The sequence below is a fragment of the Crinia signifera genome, unplaced genomic scaffold (assembly GCF_055691185.1).
Source record: "Crinia signifera unplaced genomic scaffold, ASM5569118v1 HAP2_SCAFFOLD_74, whole genome shotgun sequence".
Taxonomy (NCBI): domain Eukaryota; kingdom Metazoa; phylum Chordata; class Amphibia; order Anura; family Myobatrachidae; genus Crinia; species Crinia signifera.
Genome location: NW_028142643.1, coordinates 339,043 through 355,795, shown reverse-complemented (window position 1 = coordinate 355,795; position 16,753 = coordinate 339,043). Strand labels below are relative to the sequence as shown.

The following is a 16,753-nucleotide window of genomic DNA, read 5'->3' as shown; positions in this document are numbered from 1 at the left end:
CAAGCATTGCCTTGCCTTGATGCTACAACACTGTAACAAAGCCTGGCCAGCTTAGTCAATAGAAATAAAACTCCCAAGCTAAGAGTCATATGCTTTTAGTACAACATTTGTTTGGTGTTTATTCCCTTTTCAGATCCAGACCTTTCTCTTGGCAGGTGGGAATTCTACCACTAAACCACAAGATTCTACCATTAATTTATTGTATGTGGAATTCTATACCTGCACCACCAAAATGCAAAGAGCCAGCCACTCTTTAACAAATTATACCATAATTTCAGTAAAACTTCAGAACTGCATTGGCCGGGAATCGAACCCGGGCCTCCCGCGTGGCAGGCGAGAATTCTACCACTGAACAACCAATGCTGCACATTTTACTTCAAGGTTACTTACCCATTTTCCTCAATGTGTGAAACCAAGCATGCATCTCAGTGTACTGATTGTGGTAGCCTAGATCTACTTTAATAGCTTGTAGGGCACTCCTTGGCTTGAGTGGCCTTTTTGTCACACAAAAGTAGCCAACCCTGGCTAGCTCAGTCGGTAGAGCATGAGACTCTTAATCTCAGGGTCGTGGGTTCGAGCCCCACGTTGGGCGGTGTTTTTTCCCAGAATTCTACAGGCGAGATCTCTAAATGTGGAAACCTTGCTTTGGTTTTATAGATTGAAGGGCAATCCTTGCCTTGTTGCCATTGGGTGGTGTTTATTCCCTTTTCAGATCCATGCCTCCCTCATGGCAGGCGAGAATTCTACCACTAAACCACAAGATTCTACCACTAAATCATTGTATGTTGAATTCTATGCCTGCATCACCAAAATGCAAAGAGCCATGCACTATTTAACAAAATATATCGCTGTTTCAGGTGTACATCAGTGGGTGAAACCATGCAGGAATATCAGGATCTACTGAATGTGGAAACTTTGCTTTGGTTTAGTAGTGTAGATTGAAGAGCAAGCGTTGCCTTGCCTTGATGCTACAACACTGTAACAAAGCCTGGCCAGCTTAGTCAATAGAAATAAAACTCCCAAGCTAAGAGTCATATGCTTTTAGTACAACATTTGTTTGGTGTTTATTCCCTTTTCAGATCCAGACCTCTCTCTTGGCAGGTGGGAATTCTACCACTAAACCACAAGATTCTACCATTCATTTATTATATGTGGAATTCTATACCTGCACCACCAAAATGCAAAGAGCCAGCCACTCTTTAACAAAATATACCATAATTTCAGTAAAACTTGAGTACTGCATTGGCCGGGAATCGAACCCGGGCCTCCCGCGTGGCAGGCGAGAATTCTACCACTGAACAACCAATGCTTCACATTTTACTTCACGGTTACTTACCTATTTTCCTCAATGTGTGAAACCAAGCATGCATCTCAGTGTACTGAATGTGGTAGCCTAGATCTACTTTAATAGCTTGTATTGCAATCCTTGGCTTGAGTGGCCTTTTTGTCAAATCACAGTAACCAAGCCTGGCTAGCTCAGTCGGTAGAGCATGAGACTCTTAATCTCAGGGTCATGGGTTCGAGCCCCACATTGGGCGGTGTTTTTTCCCAGAATTCTACAGGCGAGATCTCTGTCACTACACAACCAAACGTGTTTTATTTGAAACTTAAAAGAGGTGTACATCAGTGTGTGAAACCAAGCAGGAATCTCAGGATCTACTAAATGTGGAAACCTTGCTTTGGTTTTATAGATTGAAGGGCAATCCTTGCCTTGCCATAATGCCATAACACTGTAAAAAAGCCTAGTTATCTGAGTCAATAGCGAATAAGACTCCAAATCTAAGAGTCATTTGCTTTGAGCACAACATTGGGTGGTGTTTATTCCCTTTTCAGATCCATGCCTCCCTCATGGCAGGCGAGAATTCTACCACTAAACCACAAGATTCTACCACTAAATCATTGTATGTTGAATTCTATACCTGCACCACCAAAATGCAAAGAGCCAGGCACTCTTTAACAAAATATATCGCTGTTTCAGGTGTACATCAGTGGGTGAAACCATGCAGGAATATCAGGATCTACTGAATGTGGAAACTTTGCTTTGGTTTAATAGTGTAGATTGAAGAGCAAGCATTGCCTTGCCTTGATGCTACAACACTGTAACAAAGCCTGGCCAGCTTAGTCAATAGAAATAAAACTCCCAAGCTAAGAGTCATATGCTTTTAGTACAACATTTGTTTGGTGTTTATTCCCTTTTCAGATCCAGACCTTTCTCTTGGCAGGTGGGAATTCTACCACTAAACCACAAGATTCTACCATTAATTTATTGTATGTGGAATTGGTACTTGTGAGTTATCTGGACGCCCGATTTTTTGATTGTATGCCTTAAGTTAAGGCATACAATCAGATGCGATGCGATGCGATATCGCATCGCATCGCATCGCATCGCATGCGATATCGGATGCGATGACCCGATTTTTCCATAGGAATCAATGTTAAAATGATTCCTATGGAAAAAGGGGTCCTTTTCATACCCCTACTATCCAAGTGGGCATGGAGTCGGATATAAACCTGTGGCGAGCGTAGCGAGCCACCGAGCCCGAAGCGTGGCGAGCGAAGCGAGCCCCGCGAGGGGACGGTATTCCGTGTCCCCTCGCGGGGCTCGCTACGCTCGCCACGCTTCGGGCTCGGTGGCTCGCTACGCTCGCCACAGGTTTATATCCAACTCCATGCCCACTTGGATAGTAGGGGTATGAAAAGGACCCCTTTTTCCCATTGAATTCCATGTTAAAATGGACTCAGTCCATTTTAACATTGATTCCTATGGAAAAATCGGGTCATCGCATCGCATCGCATCCGATGGTCGCATGCGATGCGATGCGATGTGCCCGATCCGACCCGATTTTCAAATCGGGCGTCCGGATAACTCACATGTACCGTGGAATTCTATACCTGCACCACCAAAATGCAAAGAGCCAGCCACTCTTTAACAAATTATACCATAATTTCAGTAAAACTTCAGAACTGCATTGGCCGGGAATCGAACCCGGGCCTCCCGCGTGGCAGGCGAGAATTCTACCACTGAACAACCAATGCTTCACATTTTACTTCAAGGTTACTTACCCATTTTCCTCAATGTGTGAAACCAAGCATGCATCTCAGTGTACTGATTGTGGTAGCCTAGATCTACTTTAATAGCTTGTAGGGCACTCCTTGGCATGAGTGGCCTTTTTGTCACACAAAAGTAGCCAAGCCTGGCTAGCTCAGTCGGTAGAGCATGAGACTCTTAATCTCAGGGTCGTGGGTTCGAGCCCCACGTTGAGCGTTGTTTTTTCCCAGAATTCTACAGGCGAGATCTCTGTCACTACACAACCAAACGTGTTTTATTTGAAACTTAAAAGAGGTGTACATCAGTGTGTGAAACCAAGCAGGAATCTCAGGATCTACTAAATGTGGAAACCTTGCTTTAGTTTTATAAATTGAAGGGCAATCCTTGCCTTGCCATGATGCCATAACACTGTAAAAAAGCCTAGCTATCTGAGTCAATAGCGAATAAGACTCCAAATCTAAGAGTCATTTGCTTTGAGCACAACATTGGGTGGTGTTTATTCCCTTTTCAGATCCATGCCTCCCTCATGGCAGGCGAGAATTCTACCACTAAACCACAAGATTCTACCACTAAATCATTGTATGTTAAATTCTATACCTGCACCACCAAAATGCAAAGAGCCAGGCACTCTTTAACAAAATATATCGCTGTTTCAGGTGTACATCAGTGGGTAAAACCATGCAGGAATATCAGGATCTACTGAATGTGGAAACTTTGCTTTGGTTTAATAGTGTAGATTGAAGAGCAAGCGTTGCCTTGCCTTGATGCTACAACACTGTAACAAAGCCTGGCCAGCTTAGTCAATAGAAATAAAACTCCCAAGCTAAGAGTCATATGCTTTTAGTACAACATTTGTTTGGTGTTTATTCCCTTTTCAGATCCAGACCTCTCTCTTGGCAGGTGGGAATTCTACCACTAAACCACAAGATTCTACCATTAATTTATTGTATGTGGAATTCTATACCTGCACCACCAAAATGCAAAGAGCCAGACACTCTTTAACAAAATATACCATAATTTCAGTAAAACTTGAGTACTGCATTGGCCGGGAATCGAACCCGGGCCTCCCGCGTGGCAGGCGAGAATTCTACCACTGAACAAAAAATGCTTCACATTTTACTTCACGGTTACTTACCTATTTTCCTCAATGTGTGAAACCAAGCATGCATCTCAGTGTACTGAATGTGGTAGCCTAGATCTACTTTAATAGCTTGTATTGCACTCCTTGGCTTGAGTGGCCTTTTTGTCAAATCACAGTAACCAAGCCTGGCTAGCTCAGTCGGTAGAGCATGAGACTCTTAATCTCAGGGTCATGGGTTCGAGCCCCACATTGGGCGGTGTTTTTTCCCAGAATTCTACAGGCGAGATCTCTGTCACTACACAACCAAACGTGTTTTATTTGAAACTTAAAAGAGGTGTACATCAGTGTGTGAAACCAAGCAGGAATCTCAGGATCTACTAAATGTGGAAACCTTGCTTTGGTTTTATAGATTGAAGGGCAATCCTTGCCTTGCCATGATGCCATAACACTGTAAAAAAGCCTAGTTATCTGAGTCAATAGCGAATAAGACTCCAAATCTAAGAGTCATTTGCTTTGAGCACAACATTGGGTGGTGTTTATTCCCTTTTCAGATCCATGCCTCCCTCATGGCAGGCGAGAATTCTACCACTAAACCACAAGATTCTACCACTAAATCATTGTATGTTGAATTCTATACCTGCACCACCAAAATGCAAAGAGCCAGGCACTCTTTAACAAAATATATCGCTGTTTCAGGTGTACATCAGTGGGTGAAACCATGCAGGAATATCAGGATCTACTGAATGTGGAAACTTTGCTTTGGTTTAATAGTGTAGATTGAAGAGCAAGCATTGCCTTGCCTTGATGCTACAACACTGTAACAAAGCCTGGCCAGCTTAGTCAATAGAAATAAAACTCCCAAGCTAAGAGTCATATGCTTTTAGTACAACATTTGTTTGGTGTTTATTCCCTTTTCAGATCCAGACCTTTCTCTTGGCAGGTGGGAATTCTACCACTAAACCACAAGATTCTACCATTAATTTATTGTATGTGGAATTCTATACCTGCACCACCAAAATGCAAAGAGCCAGCCACTCTTTAACAAATTATACCATAATTTCAGTAAAACTTCAGAACTGCATTGGCCGGGAATCGAACCCGGGCCTCCCGCGTGGCAAACGAGAATTCTACCACTGAACAACCAATGCTTCACATTTTACTTCAAGGTTACTTACCCATTTTCCTCAATGTGTGAAACCAAGCATGCATCTCAGTGTACTGATTGTGGTAGCCTAGATCTACTTTAATAGCTTGTAGGGCACTCCTTGGCATGAGTGGCCTTTTTGTCACACAAAAGTAGCCAAGCCTGGCTAGCTCAGTCGGTAGAGCATGAGACTCTTAATCTCAGGGTCGTGGGTTCGAGCCCCACGTTGAGCGTTGTTTTTTCCCAGAATTCTACAGGCGAGATCTCTGTCACTACACAACCAAACGTGTTTTATTTGAAACTTAAAAGAGGTGTACATCAGTGTGTGAAACCAAGCAGGAATCTCAGGATCTACTAAATGTGGAAACCTTGCTTTAGTTTTATAAATTGAAGGGCAATCCTTGCCTTGCCATGATGCCATAACACTGTAAAAAAGCCTAGCTATCTGAGTCAATAGCGAATAAGACTCCAAATCTAAGAGTCATTTGCTTTGAGCACAACATTGGGTGGTGTTTATTCCCTTTTCAGATCCATGCCTCCCTCATGGCAGGCGAGAATTCTACCACTAAACCACAAGATTCTACCACTAAATCATTGTATGTTAAATTCTATACCTGCACCACCAAAATGCAAAGAGCCAGGCACTCTTTAACAAAATATATCGCTGTTTCAGGTGTACATCAGTGGGTGAAACCATGCAGGAATATCAGGATCTACTGAATGTGGAAACTTTGCTTTGGTTTAATAGTGTAGATTGAAGAGCAAGCGTTGCCTTGCCTTGATGCTACAACACTGTAACAAAGCCTGGCCAGCTTAGTCAATAGAAATAAAACTCCCAAGCTAAGAGTCATATGCTTTTAGTACAACATTTGTTTGGTGTTTATTCCCTTTTCAGATCCAGACCTCTCTCTTGGCAGGTGGGAATTCTACCACTAAACCACAAGATTCTACCATTAATTTATTGTATGTGGAATTCTATACCTGCACCACCAAAATGCAAAGAGCCAGACACTCTTTAACAAAATATACCATAATTTCAGTAAAACTTGAGTACTGCATTGGCCGGGAATCGAAACCGGGCCTCCCGCGTGGTAGGCGAGAATTCTACCACTGAACAACCAATGCTTCACATTTTACTTCACGGTTACTTACCCATTTTCCTCAATTTGTGAAACCAAGCATGCATCTCAGTGTACTGAATGTGGTAGCCTAGATCTACTTTAATAGCTTGTAGGGCACTCCTTGGCTTGAGTGGCCTTTTTGTCACATCACAGTAACCAAGCCTGGCTAGCTCAGTCGGTAGAGCATGAGACTCTTAATCTCAGGGTCGTGGGTTCGAGCCCCACGTTGGGCGGTGTTTTTTCCCAGAATTCTACAGGCGAGATCTCTGTCACTACACAACCAAACGTGTTTTATTTGAAACTTAAAAGAGGTGTACATCAGTGTGTGAAACCAAGCAGGAATCTCAGGATCTACTAAATGTGGAAACCTTGCTTTGGTTTTATAAATTGAAGGGCAATCCTTGCCTTGCCATGATGCCATAACACTGTAAAAAAGCCTAACTATCTGAGTCAATAGCGAATAAGACTCCAAATCTAAGAGTCATTTGCTTTGAGCACAACATTGGGTGGTGTTTATTCCCTTTTCAGATCCATGCCTCCCTCATGGCAGGCGAGAATTCTACCACTAAACCACAAGATTCTACCACTAAATCATTGTATGTTAAATTCTATACCTGCACCACCAAAATGCAAAGAGCCAGGCACTCTTTAACAAAATATATCGCTGTTTCAGGTGTACATCAGTGGGTGAAACCATGCAGGAATATCAGGATCTACTGAATGTGGAAACTTTGCTTTGGTTTAATAGTGTAGATTGAAGAGCAAGCGTTGCCTTGCCTTGATGCTACAACACTGTAACAAAGCCTGGCCAGCTTAGTCAATAGAAATAAAATTCCCAAGCTAAGAGTCATATGCTTTTAGTACAACATTTGTTTGGTGTTTATTCCCTTTTCAGATCCAGACCTCTCTCTTGGCAGGTGGGAATTCTACCACTAAACCACAAGATTCTACCACTAAATCATTGTATGTTAAATTCTATACCTGCACCACCAAAATGCAAAGAGCCAGGCACTCTTTAACAAAATATATTGCTGTTTCAGGTGTACATCAGTGGGTGAAACCATGCAGGAATATCAGGATCTACTGAATGTGGAAACTTTGCTTTGGTTTAATAGTGTAGATTGAAGAGCAAGCGTTGCCTTGCCTTGATGCTACAACACTGTAACAAAGCCTGGCCAGCTTAGTCAATAGAAATAAAACTCCCAAGCTAAGAGTCATATGCTTTTAGTACAACATTTGTTTGGTGTTTATTCCCTTTTCAGATCCAGACCTCTCTCTTGGCAGGTGGGAATTCTACCACTAAACCACAAGATTCTACCATTAATTTATTGTATGTGGAATTCTATACCTGCACCACCAAAATGCAAAGAGCCAGACACTCTTTAACAAAATATACCATAATTTCAGTAAAACTTGAGTACTGCATTGGCCGGGAATCGAAACCGGGCCTCCCGCGTGGTAGGCGAGAATTCTACCACTGAACAACCAATGCTTCACATTTTACTTCACGGTTACTTACCCATTTTCCTCAATTTGTGAAACCAAGCATGCATCTCAGTGTACTGAATGTGGTAGCCTAGATCTACTTTAATAGCTTGTAGGGCACTCCTTGGCTTGAGTGGCCTTTTTGTCACATCACAGTAACCAAGCCTGGCTAGCTCAGTCGGTAGAGCATGAGACTCTTAATCTCAGGGTCGTGGGTTCGAGCCCCACGTTGGGCGGTGTTTTTTCCCAGAATTCTACAGGCGAGATCTCTGTCACTACACAACCAAACGTGTTTTATTTGAAACTTAAAAGAGGTGTACATCAGTGTGTGAAACCAAGCAGGAATCTCAGGATCTACTAAATGTGGAAACCTTGCTTTAGTTTTATAAATTGAAGGGCAATCCTTGCCTTGCCATGATGCCATAACACTGTAAAAAAGCCTAGCTATCTGAGTCAATAGCGAATAAGACTCCAAATCTAAGAGTCATTTGCTTTGAGCACAACATTGGGTGGTGTTTATTCCCTTTTCAGATCCATGCCTCCCTCATGGCAGGCGAGAATTCTACCACTAAACCACAAGATTCTACCACTAAATCATTGTATGTTAAATTCTATACCTGCACCACCAAAATGCAAAGAGCCAGGCACTCTTTAACAAAATATATCGCTGTTTCAGGTGTACATCAGTGGGTGAAACCATGCAGGAATATCAGGATCTACTGAATGTGGAAACTTTGCTTTGGTTTAATAGTGTAGATTGAAGAGCAAGCGTTGCCTTGCCTTGATGCTACAACACTGTAACAAAGCCTGGCCAGCTTAGTCAATAGAAATAAAACTCCCAAGCTAAGAGTCATATGCTTTTAGTACAACATTTGTTTGGTGTTTATTCCCTTTTCAGATCCAGACCTCTCTCTTGGCAGGTGGGAATTCTACCACTAAACCACAAGATTCTACCATTAATTTATTGTATGTGGAATTCTATACCTGCACCACCAAAATGCAAAGAGCCAGACACTCTTTAACAAAATATACCATAATTTCAGTAAAACTTGAGTACTGCATTGGCCGGGAATCGAAACCGGGCCTCCCACGTGGTAGGCGAGAATTCTACCACTGAACAACCAATGCTTCACATTTTACTTCACGGTTACTTACCCATTTTCCTCAATTTGTGAAACCAAGCATGCATCTCAGTGTACTGAATGTGGTAGCCTAGATCTACTTTAATAGCTTGTAGGGCACTCCTTGGCTTGAGTGGCCTTTTTGTCACATCACAGTAACCAAGCCTGGCTAGCTCAGTCGGTAGAGCATGAGACTCTTAATCTCAGGGTCGTGGGTTCGAGCCCCACGTTGGGCGGTGTTTTTTCCCAGAATTCTACAGGCGAGATCTCTGTCACTACACAACCAAACGTGTTTTATTTGAAACTTAAAAGAGGTGTACATCAGTGTGTGAAACCAAGCAGGAATCTCAGGATCTACTAAATGTGGAAACCTTGCTTTGGTTTTATAAATTGAAGGGCAATCCTTGCCTTGCCATGATGCCATAACACTGTAAAAAAGCCTAACTATCTGAGTCAATAGCGAATAAGACTCCAAATCTAAGAGTCATTTGCTTTGAGCACAACATTGGGTGGTGTTTATTCCCTTTTCAGATCCATGCCTCCCTCATGGCAGGCGAGAATTCTACCACTAAACCACAAGATTCTACCACTAAATCATTGTATGTTAAATTCTATACCTGCACCACCAAAATGCAAAGAGCCAGGCACTCTTTAACAAAATATATCGCTGTTTCAGGTGTACATCAGTGGGTGAAACCATGCAGGAATATCAGGATCTACTGAATGTGGAAACTTTGCTTTGGTTTAATAGTGTAGATTGAAGAGCAAGCGTTGCCTTGCCTTGATGCTACAACACTGTAACAAAGCCTGGCCAGCTTAGTCAATAGAAATAAAATTCCCAAGCTAAGAGTCATATGCTTTTAGTACAACATTTGTTTGGTGTTTATTCCCTTTTCAGATCCAGACCTCTCTCTTGGCAGGTGGGAATTCTACCACTAAACCACAAGATTCTACCACTAAATCATTGTATGTTAAATTCTATACCTGCACCACCAAAATGCAAAGAGCCAGGCACTCTTTAACAAAATATATTGCTGTTTCAGGTGTACATCAGTGGGTGAAACCATGCAGGAATATCAGGATCTACTGAATGTGGAAACTTTGCTTTGGTTTAATAGTGTAGATTGAAGAGCAAGCGTTGCCTTGCCTTGATGCTACAACACTGTAACAAAGCCTGGCCAGCTTAGTCAATAGAAATAAAACTCCCAAGCTAAGAGTCATATGCTTTTAGTACAACATTTGTTTGGTGTTTATTCCCTTTTCAGATCCAGACCTCTCTCTTGGCAGGTGGGAATTCTACCACTAAACCACAAGATTCTACCATTAATTTATTGTATGTGGAATTCTATACCTGCACCACCAAAATGCAAAGAGCCAGACACTCTTTAACAAAATATACCATAATTTCAGTAAAACTTGAGTACTGCATTGGCCGGGAATCGAAACCGGGCCTCCCGCGTGGTAGGCGAGAATTCTACCACTGAACAACCAATGCTTCACATTTTACTTCACGGTTACTTACCCATTTTCCTCAATTTGTGAAACCAAGCATGCATCTCAGTGTACTGAATGTGGTAGCCTAGATCTACTTTAATAGCTTGTAGGGCACTCCTTGGCTTGAGTGGCCTTTTTGTCACATCACAGTAACCAAGCCTGGCTAGCTCAGTCGGTAGAGCATGAGACTCTTAATCTCAGGGTCGTGGGTTCGAGCCCCACGTTGGGCGGTGTTTTTTCCCAGAATTCTACAGGCGAGATCTCTGTCACTACACAACCAAACGTGTTTTATTTGAAACTTAAAAGAGGTGTACATCAGTGTGTGAAACCAAGCAGGAATCTCAGGATCTACTAAATGTGGAAACCTTGCTTTAGTTTTATAAATTGAAGGGCAATCCTTGCCTTGCCATGATGCCATAACACTGTAAAAAAGCCTAGCTATCTGAGTCAATAGCGAATAAGACTCCAAATCTAAGAGTCATTTGCTTTGAGCACAACATTGGGTGGTGTTTATTCCCTTTTCAGATCCATGCCTCCCTCATGGCAGGCGAGAATTCTACCACTAAACCACAAGATTCTACCACTAAATCATTGTATGTTAAATTCTATACCTGCACCACCAAAATGCAAAGAGCCAGGCACTCTTTAACAAAATATATCGCTGTTTCAGGTGTACATCAGTGGGTGAAACCATGCAGGAATATCAGGATCTACTGAATGTGGAAACTTTGCTTTGGTTTAATAGTGTAGATTGAAGAGCAAGCGTTGCCTTGCCTTGATGCTACAACACTGTAACAAAGCCTGGCCAGCTTAGTCAATAGAAATAAAACTCCCAAGCTAAGAGTCATATGCTTTTAGTACAACATTTGTTTGGTGTTTATTCCCTTTTCAGATCCAGACCTCTCTCTTGGCAGGTGGGAATTCTACCACTAAACCACAAGATTCTACCATTAATTTATTGTATGTGGAATTCTATACCTGCACCACCAAAATGCAAAGAGCCAGACACTCTTTAACAAAATATACCATAATTTCAGTAAAACTTGAGTACTGCATTGGCCGGGAATCGAAACCGGGCCTCCCACGTGGTAGGCGAGAATTCTACCACTGAACAACCAATGCTTCACATTTTACTTCACGGTTACTTACCCATTTTCCTCAATTTGTGAAACCAAGCATGCATCTCAGTGTGCTGAATGTGGTAGCCTAGATCTACTTTAATAGCTTGTAGGGCACTCCTTGGCTTGAGTGGCCTTTTTGTCACATCACAGTAACCAAGCCTGGCTAGCTCAGTCGGTAGAGCATGAGACTCTTAATCTCAGGGTCGTGGGTTCGAGCCCCACGTTGGGCGGTGTTTTTTCCCAGAATTCTACAGGCGAGATCTCTGTCACTACACAACCAAACGTGTTTTATTTGAAACTTAAAAGAGGTGTACATCAGTGTGTGAAACCAAGCAGGAATCTCAGGATCTACTAAATGTGGAAACCTTGCTTTGGTTTTATAAATTGAAGGGCAATCCTTGCCTTGCCATGATGCCATAACACTGTAAAAAAGCCTAACTATCTGAGTCAATAGCGAATAAGACTCCAAATCTAAGAGTCATTTGCTTTGAGCACAACATTGGGTGGTGTTTATTCCCTTTTCAGATCCATGCCTCCCTCATGGCAGGCGAGAATTCTACCACTAAACCACAAGATTCTACCACTAAATCATTGTATGTTAAATTCTATACCTGCACCACCAAAATGCAAAGAGCCAGGCACTCTTTAACAAAATATATCGCTGTTTCAGGTGTACATCAGTGGGTGAAACCATGCAGGAATATCAGGATCTACTGAATGTGGAAACTTTGCTTTGGTTTAATAGTGTAGATTGAAGAGCAAGCGTTGCCTTGCCTTGATGCTACAACACTGTAACAAAGCCTGGCCAGCTTAGTCAATAGAAATAAAATTCCCAAGCTAAGAGTCATATGCTTTTAGTACAACATTTGTTTGGTGTTTATTCCCTTTTCAGATCCAGACCTCTCTCTTGGCAGGTGGGAATTCTACCACTAAACCACAAGATTCTACCACTAAATCATTGTATGTTAAATTCTATACCTGCACCACCAAAATGCAAAGAGCCAGGCACTCTTTAACAAAATATATTGCTGTTTCAGGTGTACATCAGTGGGTGAAACCATGCAGGAATATCAGGATCTACTGAATGTGGAAACTTTGCTTTGGTTTAATAGTGTAGATTGAAGAGCAAGCGTTGCCTTGCCTTGATGCTACAACACTGTAACAAAGCCTGGCCAGCTTAGTCAATAGAAATAAAACTCCCAAGCTAAGAGTCATATGCTTTTAGTACAACATTTGTTTGGTGTTCATTCCCTTTTCAGATCCAGACCTCTCTCTTGTCAGGTGGGAATTCTACCACTTAACCACAAGATTCTAACATTAATTTATTGTATGTGGAATTCCTTACCTGCACCACCAAAATGCAAAGAGCCAGACACTCTTTAACAAAATATACCATAATTTCAGTAAAACTTGAGTACTGCATTGGCCGGGAATCGAACCCGGGCGTCCCGCGTGGCAGGCTAGAATTCTACCACTGAACAACCAATGCTTCACATTTTACTTCACGGTTACTTAACCATTTTCCTCAATTTGTGAAACCAAGCATGCATCTCAGTGTACTGAATGTGGTAGCCTAGATCTACTTTAATAGCCTGTATTGCACTCCTTGGCTTGAGTGGCCTTTTTGTCAAATCACAGTAACCAAGCCTGGCTAGCTCAGTCGGTAGAGCATGAGACTCTTAATCTCAGGGTCGTGGGTTCGAGCCCCACGTTGGGCAGTGTTTTTTCCCAGAATTCTACAGGCGAGATCTCTGTCACTACACAACCAAACGTGTTTTATTTGAAACTTAAAAGAGGTGTACATCAGTGTGTGAAACCAAGCAGGAATCTCAGGATCTACTAAATGTGGAAACCTTTCTTTGGTTTTATAGGTTGAAGGGCAATCCTTGCCTTGCCATGATGCCATAACACTGTAAAAAAGCCTAGTTATCTGAGTCAATAGCGAATAAGACTCCAAATCTAAGAGTCATTTGCTTTGAGCACAACATTGGGTGGTGTTTATTCCCTTTTCAGTTCCATGCCTCCCTCATGGCAGGCGAGAATTCTACCACTAAACCACAAGATTCTACCACTAAATCATTGTATGTTGAATTCTATACCTGCACCACCAAAATGCAAAGAGCCAGGCACTCTTTAACAAAATATATCGCTTTTTCAGGTGTACATCAGTGGGTGAAACCATGCAGGAATATCAGGATCTACTGAATGTGGAAACTTTGCTTTGGTTTAATAGTGTAGATTGAAGAGCAAGCGTTGCCTTGCCTTGATGCTACAACACTGTAACAAAGCCTGGCCAGCTTAGTCAATAGAAATAAAACTCCCAAGCTAAGAGTCATATGCTTTTAGTACAACATTTGTTTGGTGTTTATTCCCTTTTCAGATCCAGACCTCTCTCTTGTCAGGTGGGAATTCTACCACTTAACCACAAGATTCTAACATTAATTTATTGTATGTGGAATTCCTTACCTGCACCACCAAAATGCAAAGAGCCAGACACTCTTTAACAAAATATACCATAATTTCAGTAAAACTTGAGTACTGCATTGGCCGGGAATCGAACCCGGGCCTCCCGCGTGGCAGGCTAGAATTCTACCACTGAACAACCAATGCTTCACATTTTACTTCGCGGTTACTTACCCATTTTCCTCAATTTGTGAAACCAAGCATGCATCTCAGTGTACTGAATGTGGTAGCCTAGATCTACTTTAATAGCTTGTAGGGCACTCCTTGGCTTGAGTGGCCTTTTTGTCACACAACAGTAACCAAGCCTGGCTAGCTCAGTCGGTAGAGCATGAGACTCTTAATCTCAGGGTCGTGGGTTCGAGCCCCACGTTTGGCGGTGTTTTTTCCCAGAATTCTACAGGCGAGATCTCTGTCACTACACAACCAAACCTGTTTTATTTGAAACTTAAAAGAGGTGTACATCAGTGTGTGAAACCAAGCAGGAATCTCAGGATCTACTAAATGTGGAAACCTAGCTTTGGTTTTATAGATTGAAGGGCAATCCTTGCCTTGCCATGATGCCATAACACTGTAAAAAAGCCTAGTTATCTGAGTCAATAGCGAATAAGACTCCAAATCTAAGAGTCATTTGCTTTGAGCACAACATTGGGTGGTGTTTATTCCCTTTTCAGATCCATGCCTCCCTCATGGCAGGCGAAAATTCTACCACTAAACCACAAGATTCTACCACTAAATTATTGTATGTTGAATTCTATACCTGCACCACCAAAATGCAAAGAGCCAGGCACTCTTTAACAAAATATATCGCTTTTTCAGGTGTACATCAGTGGGTGAAACCATGCAGGAATATCAGGATCTACTGAATGTGGAAACTTTGCTTTGGTTTAATAGTGTAGATTGAAGAGCAAGCATTGCCTTGCCTTGATGCTACAACACTGTAACAAAGCCTGGCCAGCTTAGTCAATAGAAATAAAACTCCCAAGCTAAGAGTCATATGCTTTTAGTACAACATTTGTTTGGTGTTTATTCCCTTTTCAGATCCAGACCTCTCTCTTGGCAGGTGGGAATTCTACCACTTAACCACAAGACTCTAACATTAATTTATTGTATGTGGAATTCTATACCTGCACCACCAAAATGCAAAGAGCCAGACACTCTTTAACAAAATATACCAAAATTTCAGTAAAACTTGAGTACTGCATTGGCCGGGATTCGAACCCGGGCCTCCCGCGTGGCAGGCGAGAATTCTACCACTGAACAACCAATGCTTCACATTTTACTTCACGGTTACTTACCCATTTTCCTCAATGTGTGAAACCAAGCATGCATCTCAGTGTACTGAATGTGGTAGCCTAGATCTACTTTAATAGCCTGTATTGCACTCCTTGGCTTGAGTGGCCTTTTTGTCAAATCAAAGTAACCAAGCCTGGCTAGCTCAGTCGGTAGAGCATGAGACTCTTAATCTCAGGGTCGTGGGTTCGAGCCCCACGTTGGGCAGTGTTTTTTCCCAGAATTCTACAGGCGAGATCTCTGTCACTACACAACCAAACGTGTTTTATTTGAAACTTAAAAGAGGTGTACATCAGTGTGTGAAACCAAGCAGGAATCTCAGGATCTACTAAATGTGGAAACCTTTCTTTGGTTTTATAGGTTGAAGGGCAATCCTTGCCTTGCCATGATGCCATAACACTGTAAAAAAGCCTAGTTATCTGAGTCAATAGCCAGGGCCGGCGCCACCACTAGGCAAACCTAGGCATTTGCCTAGGGCGCCGGCCACTGGAGGGCGGAAAATGCCGCCCGGGTACCTGACCTAGCTACGGCGCTGTCTATTTAAAGCTGGCGGCGGAGGCAGCGGGGGTCCCTGCAGTCTATTAAAAATCACGAGCGCTATCCGCCGGGCTATGCGGAAGCGCTTCTAGTGTGAAAACTCTGGCAGCCAATCAGCGTGCTGCCAGTGTTTTCACACTAGAAGCGCTTCCGCATAGCCCGGCGGATAGCGCTCATGATTTTTAATAGACTGCAGGGACCCCCGCTGCCTCCGCCGCCAGATTTAGACAGCGCCGAACGCCAGGTACCGTACACCCCCCCCGGCACCGGGGCGCCCCCAGCCCGACTCGCCTGGGGCGCTCCGGTGCCTTGCACCGGCCCTGTCAATAGCGAATAAGACTCCAAATCTAAGAGTCATTTGCTTTGAGCACAACATTGGGTGGTGTTTATTCCCTTTTCAGTTCCATGCCTCCCTCATGGCAGGCGAGAATTCTACCACTAAACCACAAGATTCTACCACTAAATCATTGTATGTTGAATTCTATACCTGCACCACCAAAATGCAAAGAGCCAGGCACTCTTTAACAAAATATATCGCTTTTTCAGGTGTACATCAGTGGGTGAAACCATGCAGGAATATCAGGATCTACTGAATGTGGAAACTTTGCTTTGGTTTAATAGTGTAGATTGAAGAGCAAGCGTTGCCTTGCCTTGATGCTACAACACTGTAACAAAGCCTGGCCAGCTTAGTCAATAGAAATAAAACTCCCAAGCTAAGAGTCATAAGCTTTTAGTACAACATTTGTTTGGTGTTTATTCCCTTTTCAGATCCAGACCTCTCTCTTGGCAGGTGGGAATTCTACCACTTAACCACAAGATTCTAACATTAATTTATTGTATGTGGAAT

At 42.6% G+C, this 16,753-nt stretch overlaps 8 non-coding genes across 8 annotated transcripts; 2 read left to right on the top strand and 6 right to left on the bottom strand.

Moving 5' to 3' along the window:
- Positions 1–6,328: 6,328 nt before the first annotated feature.
- On the bottom strand, positions 6,329–6,399 carry TRNAG-ACC (transfer RNA glycine (anticodon ACC)). Its single transcript has one exon. It is a non-coding gene; the product is annotated as a tRNA-Gly (tRNA).
- Positions 6,400–7,816: 1,417 nt separating this feature from the next.
- On the bottom strand, positions 7,817–7,887 carry TRNAG-ACC (transfer RNA glycine (anticodon ACC)). The gene has a single exon. It is a non-coding gene; the product is annotated as a tRNA-Gly (tRNA).
- A 1,050-nt stretch (positions 7,888–8,937) lies between these two features.
- Positions 8,938–9,008, bottom strand: TRNAG-ACC (transfer RNA glycine (anticodon ACC)). Its single transcript has one exon. It is a non-coding gene; the product is annotated as a tRNA-Gly (tRNA).
- Positions 9,009–10,425: 1,417 nt separating this feature from the next.
- On the bottom strand, positions 10,426–10,496 carry TRNAG-ACC (transfer RNA glycine (anticodon ACC)). The gene has a single exon. It is a non-coding gene; the product is annotated as a tRNA-Gly (tRNA).
- Positions 10,497–11,546: 1,050 nt separating this feature from the next.
- On the bottom strand, positions 11,547–11,617 carry TRNAG-ACC (transfer RNA glycine (anticodon ACC)). The gene has a single exon. It is a non-coding gene; the product is annotated as a tRNA-Gly (tRNA).
- A 1,644-nt stretch (positions 11,618–13,261) lies between these two features.
- On the top strand, positions 13,262–13,334 carry TRNAK-CUU (transfer RNA lysine (anticodon CUU)). The gene has a single exon. It is a non-coding gene; the product is annotated as a tRNA-Lys (tRNA).
- Positions 13,335–15,276: 1,942 nt separating this feature from the next.
- Positions 15,277–15,347, bottom strand: TRNAG-GCC (transfer RNA glycine (anticodon GCC)). Its single transcript has one exon. It is a non-coding gene; the product is annotated as a tRNA-Gly (tRNA).
- A 156-nt stretch (positions 15,348–15,503) lies between these two features.
- On the top strand, positions 15,504–15,576 carry TRNAK-CUU (transfer RNA lysine (anticodon CUU)). Its single transcript has one exon. It is a non-coding gene; the product is annotated as a tRNA-Lys (tRNA).
- The last annotated feature ends 1,177 nt before the right edge of the window (positions 15,577–16,753 follow it).